The sequence below is a fragment of the Amblyomma maculatum genome, chromosome 8 (assembly GCF_055883805.1).
Source record: "Amblyomma maculatum isolate TAMU_Amacu chromosome 8, ASM5588380v1, whole genome shotgun sequence".
NCBI lineage: Eukaryota > Metazoa > Arthropoda > Arachnida > Ixodida > Ixodidae > Amblyomma > Amblyomma maculatum.
The window spans coordinates 51988641-52015782 of record NC_139351.1 but is presented as its reverse complement, the minus strand read 5'-3'; the positions used below and the strand labels follow the sequence as shown (position 1 = coordinate 52015782).

The following is a 27142-nucleotide window of genomic DNA, read 5'->3' as shown; positions in this document are numbered from 1 at the left end:
GAACATTTTTACCAAATGTTTAATACAGATTATGATTGCTCTAGTTTACATGAAAGATATTTGTTGTCACGAGCTTGCATACAGGAGTAAAGCAACCTGAAAAAAGAAATTTCTCTGTAATATTAACTTGACTTTGATTTCCCTTAAATTAAGCAAAAGCATTTATTTCATGCGCATCATAGTTGGGGCATATATTTATTTTACTACAAAGGTTGACAGCTCAGTAAACATAGAGAAAACAAGGCGTCGAAGTTTATTGATGGTGCTGCGGTGAACACGGCTGTGCCGGAAGATAGGGCTTCAGAGGGAGCTTCCTAGAATGCATCATGCCTGGTATTGTCGGTACTTACGAAAAGTATGTCTAAGTGAGTGCAGCAGGGAAATAAATATTCTATTGGGTCGGAGAAGGTGAACTTGAAGGGGCAAATAAGACGTCGTAATCATCTGATGAAAATGAATTCGAATTCCACGAAGAAGCAGAAGATGAGCGACGCCTGCTATAATCTGGCAGTGAAAACGTACGTGAAGGAGGACCTTGAAAATTAGTTTTAGGCCATGAGTGACGACGCGGGCGAGTGCTAGGCGGGGAGCTTTCGGACCCACCAGTCCTAAGGTCTGGTAACGAGTGCGGAGGTGAAAGAGGGTGAGAACTCGTGACAGGACTTGTCGGGGATCTTTCAGACGCTGCCCTAAGAGGCGGAGAAGCATGGCGCCTGCTCGGCGAACTTCCATGCGCACCACCTTCAGCAGGAGGAACATAAACCCAGCCAGTAAAATCTTGTAGCGGAGTGCCCTGAGTCGGGAAACCTTGAGACGGGTACTGCCGTACTGCGAATTGTAAATGATAACCTCCAGACGCAGAGGCAGAAGGAGACGAATGCCCAGGCGGAGATTCAGGGGATGGCGGACTGTGTGGTCGTTTTCTGGCTCCCGTGGTTACACGAGAGGAGGGCCCAGGTGACGAACCTGTGGAATACAAAATTCAGTGTTAAATATAGCCATTCTAACTACTAAGCATGTATTCTACTATTAAGTAAGTAACGTATCATTAACATCATCATCAAACTGATTATAACATTCCGCAGGGCAAACCGCGTGCGAAATATTTTTGCACAAGATTTATTATAGCGCCACAAAAAAGCGCGCAATGACTGCACTCTATCCCAGCTAAATAGAAAAGTTATTTATGCACACCACTTATGCCCATCACTTTGAATTTAAAGTATTCTATCACAGGTGAAGGCTGAATTGATGATAAATAATTACATGTATCGTGGACGGAATATAAAGCAACGAGTCACCATTGATTTGTAGCTATAGATATGAATTCACCACACCGATTTGTTGATATATTCACTAGCGTGTAAATGTGTCTTTTTAGAAATTTCACACATCTAAAGGACACTTCACTCAATCCTGTTCATTGTGCTGAATGGTTTGTGTCCGTGAAGATGAAGCAAAGTGAGAATATTGTTTTTACCACCTATCTATAGCCTTCACATTTCATCTCTGTGAAAAACGTAACGCCTAAAATATGCTCAGTATCCGCCAGGACCACATTTACACCTATGCTTGGTTTGGTTTATGGGGTTTAAAGCCCGAAAACGAGCGAGACGTTTAGAGGCACCGTAGCAGGCGACAGGCATCGCAGATAACAAGTGCCCTTTGGTTTTCGCCTTCATCAAAAAGCGACCGCCGTGCCTAGAATTCAACGCACACCTTTGGGCACAGCAGTCCAGTTCTCTTTCACTAACCAGTCGCTGCCTGTCACTTGTAAACATACAGTGGTGAATCTGTGGCTGTATTCCCAAGTAGCACATGATATAGAGATCAGCACTCGGCCCATGTGGGCAGCCCATACGGGGCTCGCGCGGGATTAGTATCTAGTGCCCAGCGGGGCACAACGAGGCTGCATAATTTCGCCACTGTGGGTTCTTATTCGTAGCCGCGTGAACAGCCCAAATACAACCGCCCGCATTCGGCCCTGATAGCCGAATGTAGACAGAATAATACAGTCACTATTGAGCCCTACGTTTGCACAGGTGGGTTTCACCCCATTAATCAACGTTTAAATATTCATGTCTGTTTTTCCCTCCAGCACCCGAATGCTGCCAGCGCGGGCTTTACGGAGGCTAGCCCAATTTCGGCTGGCAACGTGTTGCCATCACGGTTTGAATCTGGCATTTTCGGGGCTGCCCAAGTTCCATTAGCCACCAAGTGTGAAACGCTGAGATCTATATTTTTGCCTTGTTTTATATGGTAGCAACATAAAATAATTTTTTGCCGAACACTGTAATAATCTGGCCTGTCTTACATTTCACGTGAATCTAGATCCAAAAATTTATTGCAGTGATGTGTGTGGAACTATATTTGAAAAATTCGGAGGTAGTTCTGTACTTACTCATAAAATGGAACAGTTACTGCTGCATATTTTCTGCCAATGCTGCTAAAATATAGTTTGCAATAGTAAGAGGTAGTCTTTATTACTGGCATGGATATTCTTAGAATAGTTATGACAAACCTCCAAAAGAGCAACAAAGAAACGTATAATATAAATTCCATAAAATAAATGGCACCCTTAAATATAGGGAGAAGTTTCGGAGTGGTAAGCCCGCCTACGGAAAAATTAGTGTCACTGCTGCTTTCCATGGACAGCCAAATAGGGCTCATATTATATTTACCGCATATAGTATGAATATATATAATGCAGTTGCTCGCACGTACCCCTCAAAAAGCCATTGTGGGCAGCGAGGGGGCATGGCAGCTTTTCATCTAGGCTACATCCCATAGGGTCTTGTTCGGCTTTTGTGTAGACGGCCTGACGGATGTGGGAAGAAGTGGCTATGATAACTTTCCAGCCCTGCACAGGTCATGCCGACACTATCGGGGTTTTATTGGGCAGCCCTATTTGGGGCAACCCAGGAGGTTTTGGCATTAAACCCAGAGCTCCGTCCGACCTTCCCTCGAGTAGCCCTCATCTGCCTAGGTAGGCAACATGTAGGCATGCCCATTTTTAGCCCCACCTCGGCTTAGGCTGAACTTATAGAGCTTTTGATTGCAACATAAATTAGATTAGCCTAGGTGTTTTTGCTCAATACCCGAAATTGGTTGTATCGGCCCTAAAATTTCCCAAGAGGGATCCTTGATTGCCAGACGCGGAATTATGTCTCAGCCCTTGCTACCTCTATATGATGCCCAAAAGGCAAGAGCACGGACAAGCCCGATTTGGGCTTTCCCGCTTGATCCCTAAAGGGTGCTCTCATGCGTACTATTTTGGTTGCCTTAGCCCAACTTGCCCGTACGGGTTCAAGGGGGGGGGGGGGGGGGGGGGGCACATGGTGTGCCACTCGGGTTGTTGACATCTTACCGATAGTTACGGGATTGATTTCTTCCGCGGTTGTAATATTTTCATGCCCTAAAATGTGTCAGTGATTTCATGAGTAAGCACGAGAAGACAGCCTCGAGGCATTTACTTTGTCCATCCTTGGCATCCCTAACAAGCCTATATTCCTTTTTATATAATATCTTTTTTTCCGGTTCAATATCTTTGTATGAATTCATCTACCACATCAAGGTTAGCATACTGGGCCGGGAAATGCTATCCGCCCTTCAGCTTATCTATTCACACTGGGCCTCTGTCCTCAATAATCTGTAGAAGCTCCACGTTGCCGCTTAAAGACGCCCAATGCCTAAATATTATTTTGCGGTATCGGCCATCCTATTCAGGAAAAAATCATATTTTACACTGCAGACGAATATTCTTTAGCTGCGCTGACCATGCGTTCATAACTAAGGCAAAAGTGACGCTGAAAACCCTGAGCCAAATAAGCACGATTATTCCCTAAAACCAAATATACACACAGCACACCGCTCAGATGGTTCCGTCTTCAAGCCAGCATCTTTAGTGACTTTCAGAAATTACAAAGTCCGCAGTAATTCTCCTAAAACTCTGAGTTTCTGGCTGCAGCGGATTGTTAAAAGGTGTAGCACCAAGTACTTCTCACTGGTTTCAGTGTGGCGTTAAAAAAGCAGCCTTTTTCGTCCGTCTTCTCATGAATGCCTTGTGGTATGTGTTGCACTCCATAATATCCTCATTGTCTTCATTTTCTATTATTGAATACACTAAATGATTTACCTTTTTTAACGCATGTGGGTAGTGGGTTTAAAAATGCTATATCCGAAAGTAAATGTTTGTCATACTAGTGTAAACACTGCGAAAAAACCAACATTTTTTTTTCACAAAATATCTAATCAAATTACAGTTTATGAATGAATACGAAGGAAGGGCCGATATCAGTGAAACATTTACGAACCCCGTATAAGCGTACGCCAAGCATAGTTGGAGCACACTCAACAAAATTGGATATTATAATTTCGGTATAAGGGAGCAGCGTTGTAAACGGACGGGCCAAACATAAGTACTCAACCCGCGCAATTTTGTTAATGACGCATGCTTGATATATCAGTAAGACACGTATTTACCCAAGGTTTTATGCAGTGCCGTATGTGACTATTATTGAATGCAAAATGAAGTGACGAAATGATTTTATTGTTGATAGTAATGGTGTGTCCAAAAAAGAACCTTAGTCTCGAACGCTACATTTTCCGCAAATATTGAATGCAAAGGATAAATTTTAAATAGTTCTACAGTAGAATACCAAAAAGCAGCACATATAGAAAGGGGTTTCATGGGGTTATTCTAGTAAAGCGGAGCATTAGTTATCGCTAGTTGATATGACTGATAGGTTATAAATTTGTTTTTGAGGATTGAATTCAAGTCGGTTTTCTGACAACAATCAGTTCGACATTTAGGTTATGTGGTCGAGGCGATGATTAGGCCATCCGTCGAGAGTAAATGGTGTAGGATCATCCGGCGACAATATACTGTTGAATTTCTGAAAGTAACCTGGAAAAATTTTTACGGTTTATAAGGAAAAGCAGATGATCATAATTTTGTTCCATTTTGTTATTGATAGTGGCTGGGAAAAAATCCAGCGAACTTTACTATTTAATTCGGTCAGGAAGATTACTTTTAAAATTGTTAAACATCAAGCGCAAATTCCCAGAATCTACAGTTTGGAAAAAATAATGTTTTGTTATTTGTATCAACCCTATCGGATCCTCAGCCGGATTATATCCATTGCAGCGCGAAAGATTCTTTAATATCGATCGAATGTTTAGGGGAATCTCCCAAGGTGGAGTAAATTTGTAATAAGGGAGTAATTACTTATAGTCATCCACCCAAGCGCAGCCATACGGCCACAAAAGAGAGCTATAGAGCTTCCTCAGAAACTTCATAGTTAAAGGAAAATTTGTCCTGATGCATTGTTCCCACTTTGAGCTATCGTGTGCTGTGCGATGTCAGTGCACGGTAAAGAACCCCAGGTTGTCTAAATTTCCAGAGTCCTCCACTACGGCGTCTCTTATAGCCTGAGTCGCTTGGGGCGTTAAACCCTACAAACCAGCCAATTCGCTTTCGTCCTATCTTCTCTGCTGACCGTCCTGGTCAGCTCAATTGGTACAGCGACTGCCACGGAAAGGCGGTGGTTCCGGGTGCGTTCCCCGGATCAGGACGAATTTTTCTTTAACTCCGATGTTTCTGAGAAAGCTGTATAGCTTTCATTTGTGGTCGTATCGCTACGCTTGGCTGGATGACAATGCGTAATTACTCCCTCATTACAATCTAATATTGCAACTAGCCCGGTCATTTGCTAGCTACATCTAGCGGACCCCTAAAAACATGTTAACTTTATCCGCTTGCCTTTCTGCCGCGTCCTGCTATACTTCTCTTCCCTTGAAATTCAATTTGTTACAATAAGCGACCATTGGTTATCTTTTCTTCGCACTACATGTCCTGCCCATGTTCATACCTTGTTGATTTCCAATAGAATATCATTAGGCCGAGTTATTTATTTGACTCAATCTTTACACCTCCCATGTGTTATCATTCCACCTACCATTTTTTGTTCTATAGCTCTTTGCGTTGTTCTGAGCTTAAAACCCCAAAGTATCAACCCCATATGTGAGTACGAGTAAAATGCAACTGTTACGTACTTTCTTCATGAAAGATACTGGTAAGCTGCTAGTCATAATCAGCGAGTAATTGCTAAATGCGCTGTATTCTAATCTCTTTCTCCTGGTTATTTTCTTTCATGGGCCGGATCTCCCGTTACCACCTGTCCGAATAATACATATTCTCCTACCGCTTCCAGTATTTCGCTATCTATTGCATACGGCTGCCCCTTCCCGAGGCTGTTGAACATACCCTTGGCATTTGCATATTATTTTTAGGCCAATTTGTTTCCTTACTTTCTTCTCAAGGACATCAATCATTCTTTGGAATTGATTCCCTGAGTTACACAGGTAGGCAATGTGATCAGCGATTAGCAGAATACTGAGGTATGTTAATCAGCACTCATCCCTTACTGCGCCCACTCTTATACCCTGAATTTTTCGGCTAAGCAAACTGTGAACATACTGGAGAGATTGCGTCTTCCGACCTCACTCCTTTCCTAATGAACCTTTTTCTTTATTACTTTTCTTATATTACACTTTTATTTTACGAATTTATTTTCTACATTTTAGTAAATTGTCTGATCTTTATCAAATATCACACAATGCCTTGATCAGACATTTCAAATGCCCTCATTGGGAGCTGAACTTGTAATATGCATAAACTGTGCACCAAGGTTTTCTGGGGATGTGAATAAATAGCTCAAAGGGGCTACATATACACAAAAAGCTATACATTTCTCGCTCGGCAATCATTTCATGTTACTGAATCAGCTCGTTCAGAGAACTTTATGGGGGTTGCTGCATGGCGCTACCTAAATTTAATTTTGTAAATAAGACGGGCTTAATCTAGAGCCGCATAGTAGCCACCTAGTGCTCGCGCCTGGCTGGTCTCGCAGAATTCAGGCTGCTGTTACGTTGTTATGCCTACTTGAGGTCCCAAACTCTTAAAAATAAACCCTCTGTAAAGAAGACAAAGAACGGAAAACGCTGCGGCATCGCAATCACCATCGCTTGTCTTCGGCGCCCATCTCTCGTGCTGCAGCTGTGCCCTGCGGCTGGCAATTCGATCCTGCTGTGCCCGAGTTACTGGCAGCGCTAGACGTTCAAACGAACTATTAAATCCACACTTCACTTGGTGGAGGTCAATCTGAGGTTCCCTGTGCCCATCTCGCCCTGGAACTTCGCAGCAGAACGTTGACTATCCCAATGACGGAGCCGACTTCATTGCACCTACCTTCGCCTGTCACCGGCACAGGTGCGCTTCGTCAACGGGACCCCGCTACCTTCAGTGGAAGCGGCGATGACGACGTCGACGATTGGCTGACCACTTACGAACGGGTCAGCCGTCACAATAACTGGGAAGACAGTCGTAAGCTCAATAATGTCATCTTTTATTTGAGCGACGTCGCAAATCTGTGGTTTCGAAACCCCGAGTCGGACTTTACCACCTGGGCGAATTTCAAAACGGAATTTTCTGATGTCTTTGGCCGCCCCGCCGTCCGAAAACTCCGCGCGGAACAGCGTCTTCGGTCACGACTGCAGCTGCCCGGTGAAACGTTCACCAGCTACATTGAGGACATTGTTGATATGTGTCGTCGCGTTGACTCGACCATGACCGAGACCGCTAAAATACGTCATGTCCTCACAGGAATTGATGACGGCGCTTTCAACATGCTCATCGCGAAAGGCCCCACTACGGTCAAGGAAATCTAGGACCTGTATCAAAGCTACGACGAGCTCCGGAAGGAGCGTGTTTTGATTCGCCAGCCTCATACATCACTCGCTGGTCTAGCCGCGGAGAGGGAGTCATCTAGCCTCTCTGAAGGCATCAAGGCGTTTGTACGCCAGGAGGTCGCGCGACAACTGTCCCTGCCGCCATATGTTAAGGAGTCGTCAACAACTGGCCTTGTTCCGGAGCTTAGCCGTGCAATCCAGCAGCATGTACCTGAAGTCCTCCCTAATCCTGTCCCTTAATCAGCTCCGGTCCCACCCTCAATGCCGTTCCCCACGCCCACAGTTTCATCGTCCGGCGTTGCGCCACTGAGCTACGCTCCAGCATTCGCGCCGGCCCCTCCTCAAGTATTGTGTCGCACGTATGCCGAAGTCACTTCAAGTCCACCGCCTGAGACAGCATATGCCTGTGCTTCGCCCCCATGCGGTCGGTACCAACAGCTTTTGCTCCCCCCTTGCTTCCGACACGATCTCCATGGCGCAATTCAGACAATAGGCCTATTTGCTACCACTGCGGCATCCCTGGGCCTACTACACGCTACTGCCGGCGCCGAATAAATATGGCATTTGCTGCACGGCCTGCGCCACCTTATTTGGCCCCCCAGTTCCCAGTCTCATGGCGTCCTCCAACAGCACCCTCTGATCCTCCGGACTTCCTCCCTTGTCGTTCGCCATCACCACGTCGCCGCTGCATTTCGCCAATGCGCCGACGACCCGCTACCCAGCCGGAAAACTAACCGCCGCAGTTCGCGAGGCACGAACTGCGTATTCGACAGAATTTCAAAGTCCTCGTCTTAATCCCGCGAATGTTATTCCTGTCATCGTTGAAGGTGTTCATACTCTTGCGCTCGTCGACACCGGTGCCGCTGTGTCAGTTATCAGCCAAAAACTCTGCCGCTCCATCCGAAAGGTGACTACGCCTCTCGAGGGACTATCGCTTCGTACCGCATCCGCTCACAGTATACAGCCGACAGCTATCTGCACTGCTCGCGTCGTCATTGCTGCAACCTTGTACATCATCTAATTCGTCGTTCTCCCCACATGTTCTCATGACGTCAATCACGACTGGGATTTCCCTTTATATTTGGCGGAGATGCGTGGTTTGATTGATGTACTGGCCCTGGAACTCCGCAGCCGCACTTTATTACGTCATATGGTGCCTAAAGACGTCAGCTATCAAGCCATACAGGTGGTCTCAACCGTCACACGTGTCTGTTCTCTGTGGCATTGAGACGCGGTCATAGTCAGCGGTACCGACGACTATGAAGTTTTGAATTTTCTTCTGGTTTGTTTTGAGACCCCGCTCATTTTATTCGACTGGATGTTTCACTGGCAAATTTCTGGCACCCGACTGACAACCGTTTCATGGCCTACATCTGCGGATGGTCTGTTTATTCGGTGCGGAATTGGCGTCGAATTTCGGGCGTCTCTCAACCACCTTCTGAAATCTTCAATTTCGGAAGAGGGACTAAGTACTTTCGTCCTGCTGAACCAGCACAGTGGCGATTGAATAAGTACCATGCAGCTATTCGGAATATCAAGTGGACAAAATGCTTCAAAGCGAAGCTATTCATGTGTCCAACAGCACAGGTCCTCACCCGTGCAACTCGTAAAAAATAATAACTTCGTTTGATTTTGCGTTCATTACCGCAGCATTAACATCACTAGAAAAGACCTCTACCCAGTGCCCTGTATTAATGCTACTCTGCACTGCCTCCAAGCGGCACAGTTCGTTTCATCACTTGACTAGCACTCTGGTTATTAGCAGGTTCCATTGGCAGTTGAAGAATGGGACAAAACCGCATTCCTGACAACTGGCGGTCTTTATGAGTTCATCTTTATACCTTTCGACTAACGCAACACTCTGAGAAGTTTCGAGCGAATGATGGACACAGTTTTGGATGGACACAGTCATGTGGAAAACATCTCTTCTATTTTGACAATATCGTCATCTTTTCGTCCTGTGTTGAGGAACATCTATGTCGCAATGTGCGTTAAAATTGGGTGAGATGCCAGTGAAACGATGCTATGTTTTGACAAACTTCATAAACGCTGGAGTGCCGCTGAAAGTTAAACAAAAATGCAGTTTTTCTGCTTAAGAACTCGCAATTTTTTGTAGTTTTGTTTCGAGAGACGGTGTACGCCCAGATCCGGCCAAACTGGTTTCCATTTAATCGCGGACGTTTTGAAGACGTACATGCACCTGCGCCTCCAATAGTACGGGCGTAGCGTGCACTACTTTGTTCTCAAGTACTGGCTCGTGCCTCACCTGCCAATGTTGCAAGATACCCACCCACCCAAGTTCTAGAGAGTTGCAGCCGGTACCTTTCCACCTCGCCCTTTTGATCATACTGTCTTTGAATTATACGGGTCTCTTCCGCGCACTGCATGTAAAAATGATGGGGTACTGCTGATAATCGTCACTTCACGTATTATGCTAAGACCGCCGCACTCCCTGCTGTGACAGCCCAGGACGCGGCATCTTTTTCTCTGTAGCTGTTCTTATTTAGACACGCCGTAACTCGTAAGCTTTTCAGCGACTGCTTTCGCGTCTTCTTGTCTGACGTTTTTGAAGCTCTGCTGCGAGTGTGCAGGTAATTCTTTACACTTGCAATTTGTCCTGCCTTAAGGCTAATTGCCTAACCAAGCAAAATGTTTTAACCGCACTTTGACTGACGAGGTCGCTATTGCTTGAATAACACCCACTGAGACCAGGATCTTCGGTACAGTATGTTGGAATACAATAACACCATAGTACTAAATGTTTTCGCGATGACCGAAATTTCTCTGTTGTCAATGATACTGTTCTGCCATACCAACCACACTCATTAGAGTGTAGCACTGTTTAACAAACTGCCAAGTACTCCAAAGATTTTTATCAATTCGCACGGCCCCTAAAAACATCTCCACAATGTCTCTAAAACCAAAAAGATCCACTTGTCCATCATTTCCCGACGAGCGTTTTTTTTTTTTTTCTGACCATAAATACATCCCAGGAAAGCGGATCTCTTCAAACATCGCTCAAGTTCGGTATCGTATATTGAAGCGGACATGTAGTGACCTCCATGATCTAACGCCATCACACCATCTCTGTAGCCGCTGGCGAGGAATTTGAATGTCCAATGGCTCAGCTTTGCTATAACGTTACGATCTTGTATGCCATTAAGAAGCATTAATATCTCTTTTTTTTTTACAGGAGGTGTTTGAAAAGAAGAGAGGCTTATTCTGGAGATGCATGCCTACAATTATTCTGGAGTGCTCCCATTTTGCTTGTCTCACAGTTGTTGAGCTGCTGTTAACCTACTGGAGTTCCCAAGTATTCAGATATAAACCCTATCTTACAGTTGTAAATCATATTTCTTGAATTCAATAAAAGAACACCGTGCAACGGAGACATCACTGCCGAAATAAAACGTGTATTTCTTCATTTATACCCTTGCAGATATGGGTTTCTGGCTCAATGGTGTAAGGTGCATGGCAATGATTCGATTTTTTTTATAGAGTTAACAGATGGAGAGTTAGCTGGAGTATGCAATTTACGGATCTAGATTGATTCTGTCGTATGTACAAAACGTGAATATACTCAATAGAGGCCAGAAGTGAAACTATAAGACGACTTCCTTATTTGAGGTCTTTCAAGCCTCGGGCACTTCGCTTATCAAGAAATGCAATCGGCTTTGACTGGATAATATTTGTTCTAATAAGTGAACCAAAGCCTTTGTGAAAAGTTACAAAATCTTATATTTTCTCGGAAGAATCGAGTAGAGTGTGTAAACTAGTAGGGACACGCTTTTCCAAACTTTCTTAAAAGCGGCATTGATAGAGCGCGTACTGTGGAGTAAAATGAATGACGGTCCATAAACCAACCAATTGCGAGTACAAAATAAGGCAAGCCTAACCGAGGAAAAAGAACGTCAGTTGGGAATATATGATGCAAAGGCTTTTAGGTGGCTACATGTGACATGTGACTTGAGGGGTTTAGTGAAACCGGTGAAGTATTTCTTTTGCGGAGATCGTAGTGTGGCTGGAGATGGTAGTCAACCAGATTTTCACATAAAGTGATTAGTTATCATGATGAGCCTGGATGCTCATCACTATTTAAATGAGCCGAGCAAAGTATTGGTCTTCGAAAAATATAGTCGGACTGGCTACACTTTATGTTAACTTCCCATATGTGTTTTCAGGGCTATACATATTGCATATCTGACTTAATTATGCAGGTATATTAGAACCATCAAATGAAGCTGCCATATTTGCCATAACTTTATCCGAAGTCGACCAGCGAATCGCACACGTTACATTCTTCAGATTAAGTAGTCAATGAAGACTAGCGTGATGTCTACCCACATCTCATGACTCGAAATCAATAATGATGCGGAGCAAGGCAGGAGGAAGAAATAAAACCGGTTTTCCATTTCTCACGCATCGCACAGATCGTATTGTTGTTCATTATTCTTTTCGTTCCATGACGATTATGTTAGCCTTAAGTTAGGATAAGTTAAGTTAGCACAAAATAAGCATTTCTTTTTAGATCCCTTATGCCTTGTCGATACCAAAGAAGACTAAATGCTGTGGCAGGCTTTATTTACATATCAGTATGAGCGCTGCTGCAAGCAAAATATTTTTCATATTTACTTCCACTGGATGAGCTGGATGAGCTGGACGACCCATGCCGTCCTGCATCGGCAAAATCTGTGGACGTCACACTGAAATGAATGAAAAAAGGCAAGTGTAGTTACTAAAAGCAATAAAACCAGGCACACACAGCAGAGAGCATGCGAATTCAATCTATCTGTACTCGACAATGACAACAGGGTCCGCCAGCAGCCTTCTATCAAAAGCTACAGAAGATTATTCCACCCCAGTTAAAAGGTAATCGATGCTTTTTCTGTCGTTGCAAATTTTGTCTTCGCCGACACTTTACTGTTATCTAAGACCACCCTTACCTATGCTGGCTTTCTCCTCTGGAGAGCTCTGCTTGCCGTTGCGGTCACACGCCGTTAGAGTCCAATGCATTAGCCTTTTTCGTCACTTAAGTGTCTGGCCGGAACTCCAGCAGAAGACTGTTCTCTTGCCTCTCTAATTATTTTTCTTTCTTTTACTGAGAATCTGACGCAAGAGTCTTCTTTGAATTTGCTTTGCCCACACTGGTGACGAAACGTTTTTCAGCGTTTTATATACATTTATCGAACGTCGTACTGCTGGTCAAATCGATCCTGCAATAGTCATGTTCGCATTCGGAGCAAGCTCTACACCTACAATATGCAATCTGAAGTCACAGCGCACTTACAAGTCGCTTTCGAAAATATAACGCTTCGAGGTTCATACTGCTCCATTTGCTGCTCTCTTTGGCCTCTGCCGCAAAAACTAGTTTGCGCCGACGTTTCTTCTGGTTGGGATTCTACCGCTACATCAAGCATTATGTCGACGCATGAGAGCTCCATTTCGGTCTGAAGACTTTCGTTTCGCCCTGAAGGCAAAAGCATCAATTCCCACATGTGTGACGCGTGTTTTGATGTTGGCCGTTCCCAGTGTCAGCATCGGGCAAAATGCTTTTATGTCGCCAGACGCTACGCTATTTAGTATGCAGCTGTTCGCGGCATCCTTAACAACCCCGCTGTAATCGCAGCTGATGTTAACCTATATGTCCCTCGTCACGCTAGCACCAGATACCCTCCCATCTAAATGTTCGTTGCAGACAGCTATTACTTGCCGTTGACAACAAACTACCCAGGATAATAGACAGCAATAATAACGTCAGGTAGTGATGACAGTGTACGCTTTAATAATGAAGACCTGATTGCTCATATCAGGTCTGCTGCTTCGGAAACTTTTATAAGGCTCGGTACAACAGGTGCCTTTATAATATCCCCTCTACCCCTGGATATCTCGTATTGATTTGGCTGTTAGTCGAGCAAGTAAGACTGCGATGAAATATTTTGTCCCGTTAACGGAATATATAAAGCATTTTGCGCTCAGGCACCGAGTGAGTTAAGAAATTTCACCTCTATGTGCGAAGCCCTCTCCGTAGCACAAACCTCGGAAATCAGAGAGACATCTAGTGTCATGCTATAGTTCTGAAACTTTTGCTTAGCGCTAAAGACCACTGTTGTGAAGGCTTATGTGCGAGTGTCGAGGGGTTGAGGAAGACGACTAGTGTTGAAGCAATGATTGCCACCTTCACAGATACCATTCCTCATTGCACGATTGAAGTAGACCGTTTATTGTTGGAGAGGATACCGGTATATTTCATAAGGACAAAATATTGGAATGAGAAACGCCAAATATATGAAAGCCCCTACTCATAGACAGGATAGAACTGGCAGATCTGCCAAACATAATCAATACGTGCAAAGTGTCCTAAAATAAGAAGAATAAAATTGAGAACGTCGAAGGAACACTAACAAACGAAGATCGCCTTCAGAGGTTGAACCAAAAACTAGACAGGAAAAATATGATGTATGCTCTAAGGGGGCAGGGAAGAAATTCTATTTTTCATGGACAAGTAGCGAAAGTACCCAAGTTCTAGTCTTAACTATACAGTAGCCGAAATAGTAGGACTTTGTTTAGACTGCCAATAGCAAAAAGCAGTCAGGCGTTCTTCCAGTAACGAAGCAGTAGGCTGAGAAATATTAACTATGAAAAGGGCGAAAGCAGCTGGAGAGGATGAGGTAACTACACATTTGTTCAAAGAGGGCGTGGATGTGCAAAATAACTGACTGGCCACCTCTTTGAAGCAATGTGTGAAGACGTCAACGGTACCAAGGTCTTGAAAGAAAGCTGAAAGTATCGAGATTCATAAGAACGGGGACGCCAAGGGCTAGACAAAAATTACAGATCAATCAGCTTACGGATATTTACTAATGCAATAGCAAATAGTCAAAGCAACTTTAGGCTCCAACGAACAAAATAATCAAGCAGGTTTTCAGAAATAGTTCACCATCAATCACATTCACATTGTAATAATGGTGATAGAAAAATGCTCGCAATATGATCCGCTAATATACAGGGTCTTGAATATTTGGCGGCTGGGATTTAAAAAATTCCTATGCAAAATCTACTGCCCCATTCGAGCTGAAATAACGTTCACAAAATAGCAAAATATCGTCTGCGTTATCTAATAAGTGATTCAACATTGGTACTTGCCTAGATTTTCCGAAATCGAGGAGAAACTGCTCTCGGCGGCGTGCACAATTTTCGCAGAAGAGAGTCGAAAAGCTATTTTAACATGATGCGTCATCTGTCGAGCAGTGAGACAAGCTCCATCCCGGCCGTTGGTGCGCTTGCCTCGCTGCCCGACAGATGAGACACCATGTTAAAATAGCTTTTCGACTCTCTTCTGCGAAAATTGTGCACGCCGCTGAGAACAGTTTTTTCTCGATTTCGGAAAATCTAGGCAAGTACCGATGTTGAATCACTTATCAGACAACATAGACGACATTTTGCTACTTTGTGAACGTTATTTCAGCTCGAATGGTGTAGTAGATTTTGCATAGGAATGTTTTAAATCCCAGCCCCCAAATATTCAAAACCCTGTAGATAGCATTTATTGGTTACGAGAGAGTATATGACTCAGTCGAAACCTCAGCAGACACGCAGGCATTGCAAAATCATAGAGTAGGTAAGATATATATGAAAGTACTGAAAAATGCCTATACCAGCTGTGCAACAAGTAGAGCTCTTCATAAAAAAAATAATAAGCTTCCCATAGCGAAAGATATTAGGTAAGCCGACATGAACATGCCAGTACTATTCATAGCCTTCTTAGAAGTATTTAGAGACTTGTAATAGGAGCTGTTTCTAATAAGGGTTAGTGAGCAAATTACTATTCAAATACGATTACTAAGTAAGTGAGGGATGAACTACAAATTGTAAATTGTGTTTAAAATAGGAAAAGCAGAAATACGGGCATAAAATTTGATATGCCGAAGACTAATTTATTATCGCCGAGTATATCGCGAGGCATGTGTAGATTTGAAACGCGTATGTCAGAAGAAAAGTGTATCGAGCTGCATAATTCGACACAAAGATTTACAGCGTATTTTACGGTGAATCAATCGCAGTACATGTTTACAGGGCATTCAGCGCAACACAAACACACACAAGAGGACGCCACGAGAGCTTACTCCAACTGTTTAATCAATTGAAAGTAACACATATATATATGACACTCTCGGCTAAAGCGCACGCGTACAAGATATCAAGTGCAGGCATCGATCTTATCAAAGAAAGCGTGACAGAAACATTTGCTCAGCTTCCTAAAGGAATAGTGACGTGTCACTGATACAATTCAAGACTGCTTGCTTTATATAGAAGGCTTTTAAAGTTTCAGGAGCGGTCTGATGTCTGCCCCTGCTCGGATTCCTCATGTCGCGGAACCGTGGTGCACAATTAGTACAAGCCCTGGAGTGTAAAGCAAGTCGCTCAGCCTAATTATTTTCAATGTCTTTTGCATGTTCCCTAAGTCGGTCATTCGTGCAATGTCCCGTCTGTCCTATAGGTTTTTCCACAAGACATTAGTGTCTCATAGATGACACTGGTGGCACACTCAGCTATCGCTGGCAATGCATTTTCTGACAGACAACCATTTGGTTTTGGCTTTCGTAAGTTTTGCGACGAATTAGGTGGGCAGCTTGCGGCGCGCAGAAATTACTACCGGTACATTAAATAGGTCTGCCACTTTTTCAGCCTGGGAGAAATTTTGTGGACGTATGTAACAATAACAGGCCTTTCTTTTCTAGCCAGTTGATTTTTGTTCGCACAACCCTTCATCTTCTTCACAAGTGTTTCCGCTACTGGCACTAAGACAGCCTCAGGGAAGCCGGCTTCAACAAGCCTGTTTAATTGGTTGTTAAAACTGGTTTTCATCTCATGTATGCAGAACTTCCGGAGTGACAAATTCAAGCAGAAAGTAGCGATGCACATTTTCAATACCTTCGAGGGGGCAGAATTATAAGGCAAGAGACGTTTTTGTGCACGAGCGGAATAAGCCCAGCATATGCACCTATCCTAAAACTTTAAACCCAGGTCAAGAAACGGAAGCATGCCGTTATGCGGTAGTTCAAAAAGGAAATGTAGCCATTTTCCAAATATGTCTAAAATCATCTAAAACACAGTTAACTGCTGCCTCAGTCGACAGAGTCTGTTGCTTGTTTAAAAACAGTTAAAACGAAGTCCATGCAGCAGAACATTTTGAGGACCTTGTCATTAAAATGGTTAAAACGAGTGTGTAAAAAGCGATCGATGAATGATAAAAAGATGTTGCAAAGTATAGGGACAATTCAAGAGCCGATACAGATGCCTTTCTTTTGCAAGTAAGCTTGCTCGTCAAAAGATATGAAAGTGCTGCTAAGATAAAATTCTAAAATGGCTAAAAATTATCAACAGAAAATAAGAGGCATTGCGTGAAGTTTTCTAAGTGCCGCACAAGCGTATTCTATGAGATACCACTGTCTTGTGAAAACTCCAATATTGGACAAACGGGACATTGCGTAGAGCATAGGCACTAATCGTGTACCACGGTACCGCGACGTTAGGATTCTCGGCAGAGAAAGGCATCAGACAGCTCGTGGAACTTTAGAAGCCTTCTATATGAAACAAGCAGATTTTATTTGTATAATGACACGTTGGTATTCATTTAGGACGCTGAGAAAACATTTTTTGATACTTTTTACGCGTGAGCGTAAGCCGAGAATGCTAAATGAGTGTTACTTTTCATTGATTTAACATTTGGAGTAAGCGCCCGTGGTGTTCCCTTTCTTGTGTGTGTTTGTGTTGCCCTACATTCCCTGTAATTATGTGACAACCAACTAGCTCAGCAGCTACCTCTCTTCAGTTGCAACGCTCTAGGGCTTGGATTAAGACATCTTTAAGAGCTATGGTGAATATACATACTCTTTATAATGGCGATCATCTTCCGCCAATGGAACTTCCGAAAAGAAATAGCACAAAAAACTACAATGTTCAGTTTTTTTTCTGACGTGTAAACTGACATCAGACTCATAGTGCCATCGTAGAACAAGCGCTATCTGTGATTAAGAATTCAGGACATTTAAAATAACTTAGATATGCACTCTCCTTAAAATTAGTATTAGAACATAGCACAGAGAACATGAGGTTCTCTAGTGATGAAGATATTAATTCATTATTAGGCGCACTAAACAAAAATGAGAGAAAGGAAAAAATTGCTGATAGTTTATGCTTTTTTGTTTAAATCTAGTGCGTACCGAAACTTTCGTTACTAATGATTACACGTCTTAAACCACTTTATTTACAGAAAACAGAACTTCCTGAAGGCGCGAAAAGGAGAGAAGAAGGGACGAAAAGCACGAGAAGCAAGAACATTCGAAGACAACACGAAGAATAAGACGGGAAGCAAGACGGTTCGGATGACGTCAGGAAGAAAAAGATGGGAAGTAGGAAGATACAGAAGACGCCAAAAAGATACAGAAGATTAGAAGAGGGTGCAGAAGATGGGACGAATGCGCAGTTGTGGCCGGGAACGAGCACGCTGACCTTGGCTTTAAATGGCGTAATAAAACTTTCCCTTCAAAAATTAACAAAGACAGTAATGAACCTGTAGGGCAGAGTGCAATTCCAGGGACGGCAAGAGGCTGCTTATTCACAACAGTTGTCATGTCGATACGTTAAAACTTGTGCAGCTCGCTGGAAATGAAGTGTTGCATTTTATGGCCAATCATGACATTACAAATTTCATCACAGTCCTCGTAGGGAGAAAACCGGGAGGACCTCATAATCTACAGGCAATTTCGACAGCCGCTCCCATGTGCTGATAACCGATAGGAGAAGGAAATGATGCTTCATGAGAGCGTCCATATTAATTCACTGGTTTTAAATGAATAATCCCGCCAAAGTACTCTTCGACCGTGCATAAAATAGGAGCTGGCCGAATATTCAATGTAGACCTAAGTTGTTTCGAGAAGTAGAGTATAATATTACTGAGGCTGTGGTGAAGAAAATCAAGTTGAGGCATGTTAACAACGGAATCAATGTCCTGCCTGAACGAAGCACTACTAGCCCAATTAATAGAAGCCTGGAAAATATTGTTACAATTTTGAAGGCTGCCGGTGCAGTATGCAAAAAAGACACCTGTTGCCAAGAAAGAGGAACTTATCACACTGAAACAGCAAGCGATTGTAGACAGCCTGTATTCGCAATTCAGTAATGCTTGCAAGAAGAAATTGCCCTAGCATTTGGGTTGCCATAAGCGTTAGCACCTAAATTAGGTTAAAGGCGGGCGCATAAAGGAGCGATGGCATAGAAAAAGAAATTTATCCTTTTAAAAATGAAATGAGGTTAGCAATGCTTCCGCCAAGTTTCACTCCTGCCCATTTTAAAAACGATTTATAGAAATGTCTACACATAAGGATAGCACCATATCTCAATCGCCATTAATTACGACATGACTTTCAAACCGTATTACACGGAATCGCTCTACAGAATCAGCGCTTTGTTCTGCGTAAAAATAATCATTGAGTCTTTGACTAAACAAACACTAGTAATAGATTTAAATATTGACTTTTTGAAGGTACTAAATAAGTAAATCACAATATTCTTCTTTCTAAGCACCACAAGTATGATTCTGGTGTAAACCCGTACGTTCTTCTCGAGTTGTACCTAAACCATATAGAATGCAATATAGGCTGAAAAAATCAATCTCTATTATCTACACTAACCCTTATCTCATGACTACACCAAAGAAGTATCCTTGGCTAACTTTTCTTAGCCACCAACAAAGCTCAGTCTGTATCCTATTCGGGAGGTACGTATCTTTTCGTCCCCAGGTAGCACAAAGTGGGCTATGAAGGACAGCCCCGATGGGCTCAATGTGGGTGCTGCAAGAGCGGTCGACGTAGGCCTGAAAGGAACTGTCCAAAAAGCCACGATGGGCCCCATTAGGGACCGATGGAGGCCACCCCTGAGGAGCTGCCAACATTTTTCCCGCATTGACAATAGGGTACATCCCAAGGGTGGAAGAACCGGCTAGTTGGTAAATCATCTTGGAAATCAAACTAGCGCACTTCAAAACAACGACACAGGAAGAGAACGACAACACAGCCCTGTTTTTCTTACTTCAACTGGTTTTTATTAGAGAGCGACACAATATATATGTACGAAAGGTGGGCGTGAAAGAATTGATAACTGCTGAGTTTGCACGTGGCGTAAAACACCGAAGGCAAAGTTAAAAGGCGCACGATAACAATATAGGTCAAAGCAAGCCAGAATGGCAGGGCTATAAAAAATAAACAAGCGAAAAACGGGGAGGCCTGTAGGTAAAAACCGTTAAAGATGGCACGGTCCGAAGATACATAAACTAAAATCGAAAAAAGGCCAAAAGGGGCATTAAGAACGATAAAAGCCAAAGGGGCATTAAGAGCGATAAAAGCCAAAGGGGGCATTAAGAGCGATAAAAAACATAAAAGGGGCATTAAGAACGTAAAAAGAATCAAAAGGACAATTAAGAGCATTACAAGACCAAAAGGGCATTAAAAACAGAATACCTAAAACAACCAAGGCCAGGCCGCTAGAGGCTGAGGAGTGTACCCGGAATCTAAACATTAAAACTACTGTGCGTCTGGTTCAAATATTCTAACTCGCGTTTAGTCAGGGCTATTGAGGGTGTGCTAACACAATTTTGACCTAGCTTTAGAATGTGAGCGGCTTCTATGATTTCGCGTGTGAACTGATGTGCATTTCTCGCAATGACAATGCAATTATGAAGGAATGGCTCACAGGGCTGAGAAGGACATTTTAGGCAGTGAACACCTAGGTTTCTTTTCGTAGTATTGTAAACACTGTTTGAGTGTTCCATAAGTCGTTCGTTTAGGCAACGCCCGGTTTGCCCCACGTAGGCCTTGCCACAGCTCAGGGCAATCTTATAGACTACACCAACTTGGCAGGGAACGAAAGGTGCCTGGTGCCTAACAGGGCAGGCTGGCTTTCGCACAGCCGGGGCATTGACTCTGCGGCAAAGCTTGGAAAGCTTGTCAGGCGCCGAGAACACAACACGGACGCCTGCCTTTTGCCCAATCCGTTTGAGCCTGTGGGAAATTGTATGAAGGTAAGGCACCACAGCAACCTTGTGTTGATGCTCAGGAGCAGCTCTCACTTGACCCCTTTTAAGCTTCTGCAAGAGGGAGCCTGCTACTGAGGTCAACAAGTGCTCAGGGTAGCCAGCATTGATCAGCCGCTGAGTTTGCTCATCGATGCTCCGGCCCATAGAGTGTACACAGGACTTCATTAGGGCATTTGTGAAACAAAGGATCAGATCGAAAGACTTCGAATGGCTGGTTTCCCGTGTTCTGTTGTTTGCAGCGTAGTGGAGACCCTCCTACAAAAAATTAAAGGGAAGAAGAAGAAATCCCATGCTAAGCCGGGATCCAGGCGATCACAAGTGGTCCCCTATATTCACCGAGTGGCACATAACTTGAAGAAAGTCGCCGGCCGGTACGACGTACCTGTCGTTTTCTCCGCGCCCAAAAAGCTGAGCGGTTTGTGCTCGAAAATCGGGCAGAAGAAGAAACCCCTGTGCGAAAAGAGGCACGGCAAGCTTTACTGTTCCTGTGCCGTCGGAGTGGTCTACGAAATCCCACTGACGTGTGGAGGGGTCTATATAGGCCAGACGGGTCGCTGTATTAACGACAGAGCACGGAAGCATGAGAAATCGTTAGAAAACGGAGGCGGGTTAAATTTGTCTACCCATTGCAAAGATTGTAACTGTGAGCCAATGCTTAACGGTATAAGGATTCTGGGCAGGAGTCGCGATCAGGTGGCACGGGAAATTCTTGAAGCCTTCATGATCAAAAAGAAGGGTAGCATTTGTGTTAGCGACTCGTCTGTATCCCTCCGTAGAAATGAAGTTTCATTCCTTGATAATTTTTTGTGACGGCATGCACTGTGCGACTTTAAGCCCGGAATTTTTAACGGCCTTGTGATGTTTAGTTAGGCGGGCTGTTAATTTCGTCGCCCGTTTGATTCTGCATTTGCTACCAGTGCTTTTTGTTGCTGTTGTTTTAGGTTTTACCGCTGTTGTTTTCTTTTGTTTTGACTCTGCTTTTGCTACGATCGTTTTCAGTTGCTTTTAGGTTCCTGACTGTTTTTGCTCCCCCTTTTTTGACTATGCCTTTGGTATACGATTGTGTTTGACTGCTTTTGCTTCATTTCTTTGACTCTCCTTGAGCTACAAATGTTGGTGTTGGTTTAGGTTTTTGACTGCTTTTGCTTCCTTTGTTTGACTCGGCCTTTGCTATGATCGTCTTTTGTTGTTGTTGGCCTAGTTTCTTTTACTGCTGTTGCTTCATTTGTTTTGACTCTGCTTTCGCTACGATCATCTTTTGTTGTTGGCTTAGGGTTCTGACTGCTTTTGCTTAACTGTTTTGACTCTGCTTTTGCTACGATTGTTTTATCGTTTTATTTTTTATTTGCTAGGGTTCGGGCTGGTCGCTTCTAATGTCTTACTCTGCTGTTTTCGGTCCAGACTGCATTTGCTATGAGATATGGCCTGCCTTCCTTTAAAAAAAAAAAAAAAAAGCTTTTTTTTTTTTTTTTCCCGTTTTTGATAGTTTATCTACTGAGGTTAGAAATATCTTGTCTGATTTCCTGTTGGTGCTGCCCGGAGTTCACGTGTTGGGTTTGGAGCGGACTGTGGCGATGAGTGTGATGCTTGAGATGGACATATAAATATGCCACCTTTCCGTTTAATAAATAGTTGGTAGTGTGCGCATGTGGTGTCCCCTTCTTGTCTGTGTCCGTTTCCGTGTTGCGCCGCCGTTCCATTCTAATATATGTAATATACTTTAATATCCATGTGCTGTTTACGGTAATTCGACTACGTTTTTTTTCTCGCTCGTGTATTTTCACTGACGTTATTTGTGTAACGTCTCTATACTTGATAAATTCGCGTGTCATAAATACCTGAAACAGGAACCGCAGCTGAGACCTGATATCTCGTAACTACTCTTGAAGAAGCATAGTCGGAAAAGCCCCACTCCGGTAGCACTTTCTTGCATAACCCCAGAAAGTTGGCCCTAGTTAAATCTAAGTGTGTCATAATCGCCTATGCGACTTTGTCCAAGACACCTGCCCAGACCAGTGCGGCAAGCTGTGATACCGGACTGTTGAGTTATCTCTCTTCACGAGAAAAATTCTGCAGTTATCTGTCTGCCGAAGCTCAACGTAAAGCTTCGGTGGGCCTAGAGGACAAGAGCCACCAACATGGAGGCCACGCGGAAGCACTCATCTCGCTGTTGCGCTTTATGCTGCTGAGGGGCTATAGCCAGAGCTTTATTACGAAAGTGGTTGTGCCTGCGGTACGGCGCCGAAGACCAGCGGTATACCGATTGACGCTATTGGTGCTGCTTTTTCGGCTAGGGTACGGAGGCAACTCACCGCATGCGCGATCTTCCAACTACTCTCAGCCCGGGGAGGCACCATCCACATTGAGATTTGTTTAAAGAGTCGGTGAGAACAGAGGACATAGACATTTTCAAAGACCACTCCTAACGGTCTGCCATTGAGAGTACACGTCAGTGTTGCCTGTTTGTGCTAGACCGAGCTTCCCTTGCGCTTGCTATTTTTAAATAATGGTGTGTCCATCAGTAATCTACCTGTCAACACGGACCAGCATCATGTGTGTAACCACCGAGTCGATAACCAATGTGTAAAGAAGCACAGCGCCTAATTCTGCGGTAATATCCACGTGCGCATGAGCAGCCAACGTAGCTGTCCTCTGCCATGCTTCTCCATAGACAGGACTCCTCTGCCTCCTCCTTTGAGCGCGGTTATGTCTTCGTCTTTTATTTTTGCACCTAGTAATAAAAGAATAAGTGACTGCAGCACTTGGAGCTGCTTGGAATGCGATATGCGGCCCTACAACATATACATACCTACAACAGGTGTCCTGTCGCAATGTTTTCTAAGCATCATGAAGGAGTCATAATAAACATTGTAACTGATTAAAGGAAGCTCGGCTCGGTTCGTGCTTCTGTTCCAGCCTGAAATAAGATTTGAAATCTGCCCCATACAGTTAATGCGCGGATGCACGTATTGTCACTGATTTCGACTATGTTTTTCGCAACTCAGCCTATATCAGCTCCGTGGTTGAAGCTATGCGTTCAAGTAAAAACACTTCAGAGCGTCTCCAAATAAAATGTGACTCATTAAGCTAGTAGCCAATTGTATACATGAGAAAGAGTTTCCGTTAAGGAAGCCTGCTAACAAAATAGAATAAAATTTGTATTTAATACCCTGGAAGGCAGACCTTTTGTGCCCAACCACACTTCTTCCCGCCCTCGGCAATTTTCTTTTACTTTTCATTCTTTCATTGTTCTCGCATGGCCGTGCTAATATCTTATGTACTCTTTTAAATGTAATTTCAGTTGTTTTTTATGTAGGCTATACAGGGTGTAATTATTCAATTTTTTTTTGTGTGTAAATACCGCATGCGCAATTAAGATGTATTATTCATGAAAGAAGTATGGGGTAGTTAAACTTTGCCTTTAGGGAATCACACCATTTGCGTTGTGTTAAACCCCAGAAATCATGAACCAGACCTTTTCACAATTTCGTACATTGGTTGGGGCAGTTGTAATTTCATTCATTGTCCTCGTCGACCGCCCTAGACCGAGACACCGCTTTGAGTCAGAGGAGCAGCGTGCCTGCTTCGGTATCCACGAACCCAAAACTGCTGAGTTCTATCCAACTCTCAACTCAAATGAGCAATCCAATTGGGCAACTTCTCCCAACTTTCCGATGTCATGTTGTCACCATAGATCTCAAAAAGCATCGATAGTCTGCACTAGGTCATGTCACTTGCCAAGAACTACAAACCAGAAGCATGCCCATTATTTGTCAGTCACAATGCGTACGTCGGAGATTCTGCATAAATGATCTCTAAGGCTTTCTCGTTTGAAAGCGGCAAACTGTTGCCACCCTCAATGATACATTCAAGGCACATTTACTACGGTACCGTACATAGCACAGTTATGTTGTATATTCAACTTCGGCGCTGGTGTTTCTCTGCGACATAGTAGGTGCTACAAATGTGATGGGAAGCTAATTGGCGGGCGAGTTGCGGGAACCCAAGAACGAGCGTTACATTGGCTAGTTAGGAGAAGGTGTCAGCTTTAGCACCTATTTCATGATGGCAGTAGGCGTCACCTTGACTTTTAGATGCAAAGTGATGCGCGGTACTGCTAGGCACGCAAGTACGTCAGTATGGCCTTAATAATTACGAGATATGAGTCTCAGTCTTCTGGACAACCGAACTATGCGATAGCATACGATTGCAAGTACATACAAAATGCATAGTTGGTTTACTTAAAACTGAAATCAGATACTGTAATGTGCAAAATTGCGCACATAAATTCTTTCAAGAAGCCGCTTGCAATGTTTTGTGTGGATATTGTCTGCGGCCTTGTGAACATATTATATTCTTTATTCTCGCGTAGAAATGATGCCTAGGAGTGAGAGATAACAGTGCCTTTTATATAATATACTTCTGTAAAAGTCTCAAAGAGCAAAACACAGCAGCGAAGGCTATGCAACATGCACTTAGCATTTCATACTTACAGAGAAATGAAGACAGCCGCTACCAGTTGAATCCAGTTTAGCAAAAGAAATTTCATTGCGTTGTCCTAATCTATAGCGGCCCTATGAAAGCAATCTTTCTCCAACTTTATAGAACGATAATATCTTATTAGCGGATTAGATTTGCCCACATGAAATACCAAAGCCCTTGCCAGTTCTACAAATATGTCTTTCCACCTGCATTTATTCTGTTTCGAAGAGCGAACTGTAGCTTTTTATCGAATCTATGAGTCTAAAACTGACATTAAGATTGATTGCCTGCACCATAATTTTATACGTATCCTCATGCATATTATGGTAATACCTTGGAATTACACTTAAACAGTGACGTTCACCCGGGTCTCAGTGCCTAGCTATGCAATGTACGGATATTTCAAATATCTATTGTGGATTCGCAGTAATATTTTGAAATTGTTGCCTGTATTCCGATCAAATATCTGACATTAACAACGTTTAAAAACTCGAAATATATTTCAGGAAGCGTTCGCTAAAACAGCGCACAGTCAAATGCAGCGAACTGTGACTCAACATGAAAACCACAAACAAAAAATGCAACGTGTTCGATTTCTTTTTAATTGCGCGCATAATTATGTTTCCTGCTTGTGTACAACAAAACAATTCCTTTCAAAATAGAAATTACAGCGCTTTGTATGAGCTGTGAAAACCGCAATAGGAGCATATACCTATCCTTGATGGGAAAAATACAGCGCAGAGAAGGACGAGGACAAAATGACGACACATAGGAAACACGAGCGCTCGATCTTGTCTGGGCTCTATTTTTTCCATCATGAATAGCCAACACGCCCAGACTGCTACGGTATATACCTATCATTGGAGAAGCTGTATGTCAAAGAAGCAACGCGGGTCCACACTGTAGAGTGTAATGGCTAGCTAGCCGGTGTACTGTTGCATTTACTTTCGCATACCTTATGACATCCCGCATGGAGGAATGAATCCTCAACCCATTTTATTTCACGCTTGTAGTTTTCAATATACCAAACTGATTTAGAGTGGCAGTGTTTAGTCATTTTTGGCTGCGCAGAAAAGTAAGGATTGGACACTCCCTTCATTATTCTTTTAAAAGCGTCTGCCCAGTTACATCCCATACGTTGCCTAAACCCTACGTACACTGATTTTATGATATTAAATCCTGAAAACCTGGATTTATACCTGAACTTTCTTTATGATTAGGCCAACGCCGATAAAACATATCGGACGAAGCCATTTGGTCACCGATTAGAGAGACATCCATGAATGCATTCGTAAATCTTGATTTATTTAATACAGCACTGCTCCCGTATTAAGGACAAGACTTGATACATCAAACTTTGAATTTAGTGTTAAAATCCTCATTTCTCTCGCTAGAGCAACTACCAATAATTGCCTCTAGCTCTTTGTGGCGGCCCGTATATATCCTTAATGAAAACGTTGGAACAAACACACTATCATAGTCCCTCCGTACTGCAAGTCCCCTCATCTTCACGAGCGACGATGATACAACAGATGTTGTATCATCGTCGACAGCTGCATGGCGAAGCGATCACATGAGACAGAGCCATTGCTTGAAGCCAAAGTTGCCAAAGCGACACCACTTAATATATGCTAATTAAATATATGTTCCACGCGCTAATAGCACCATGTTAGTTCATTAAATTTCGTACCTGACGCTAATAATGTCCGCCTTTACTTTGAACTCATAGCATTTTAATGGCTTCAAAAATAAGTGCCTTAAAAATGCAGTACGGTGCTAATCAAATGAACTCTTAAAGGTTTGCTCAATAGCCAGTAT

The 27142-nt window shown here is 43.3% G+C and overlaps 1 long non-coding RNA gene across 1 annotated transcript; it reads right to left on the bottom strand.

Annotated features, from left to right (window-relative positions):
• Positions 1 to 109: 109 nt before the first annotated feature.
• Positions 110 to 25555, bottom strand: LOC146181154 (uncharacterized). The gene is made up of 3 exons (XR_014700168.1): positions 25336 to 25555; positions 12382 to 12452; positions 110 to 966 (listed from the first exon to the last, which is right to left on the bottom strand). It is a non-coding gene; the product is annotated as an uncharacterized LOC146181154 (long non-coding RNA).
• Between the last annotated feature and the right edge of the window lie 1587 nt (positions 25556 to 27142).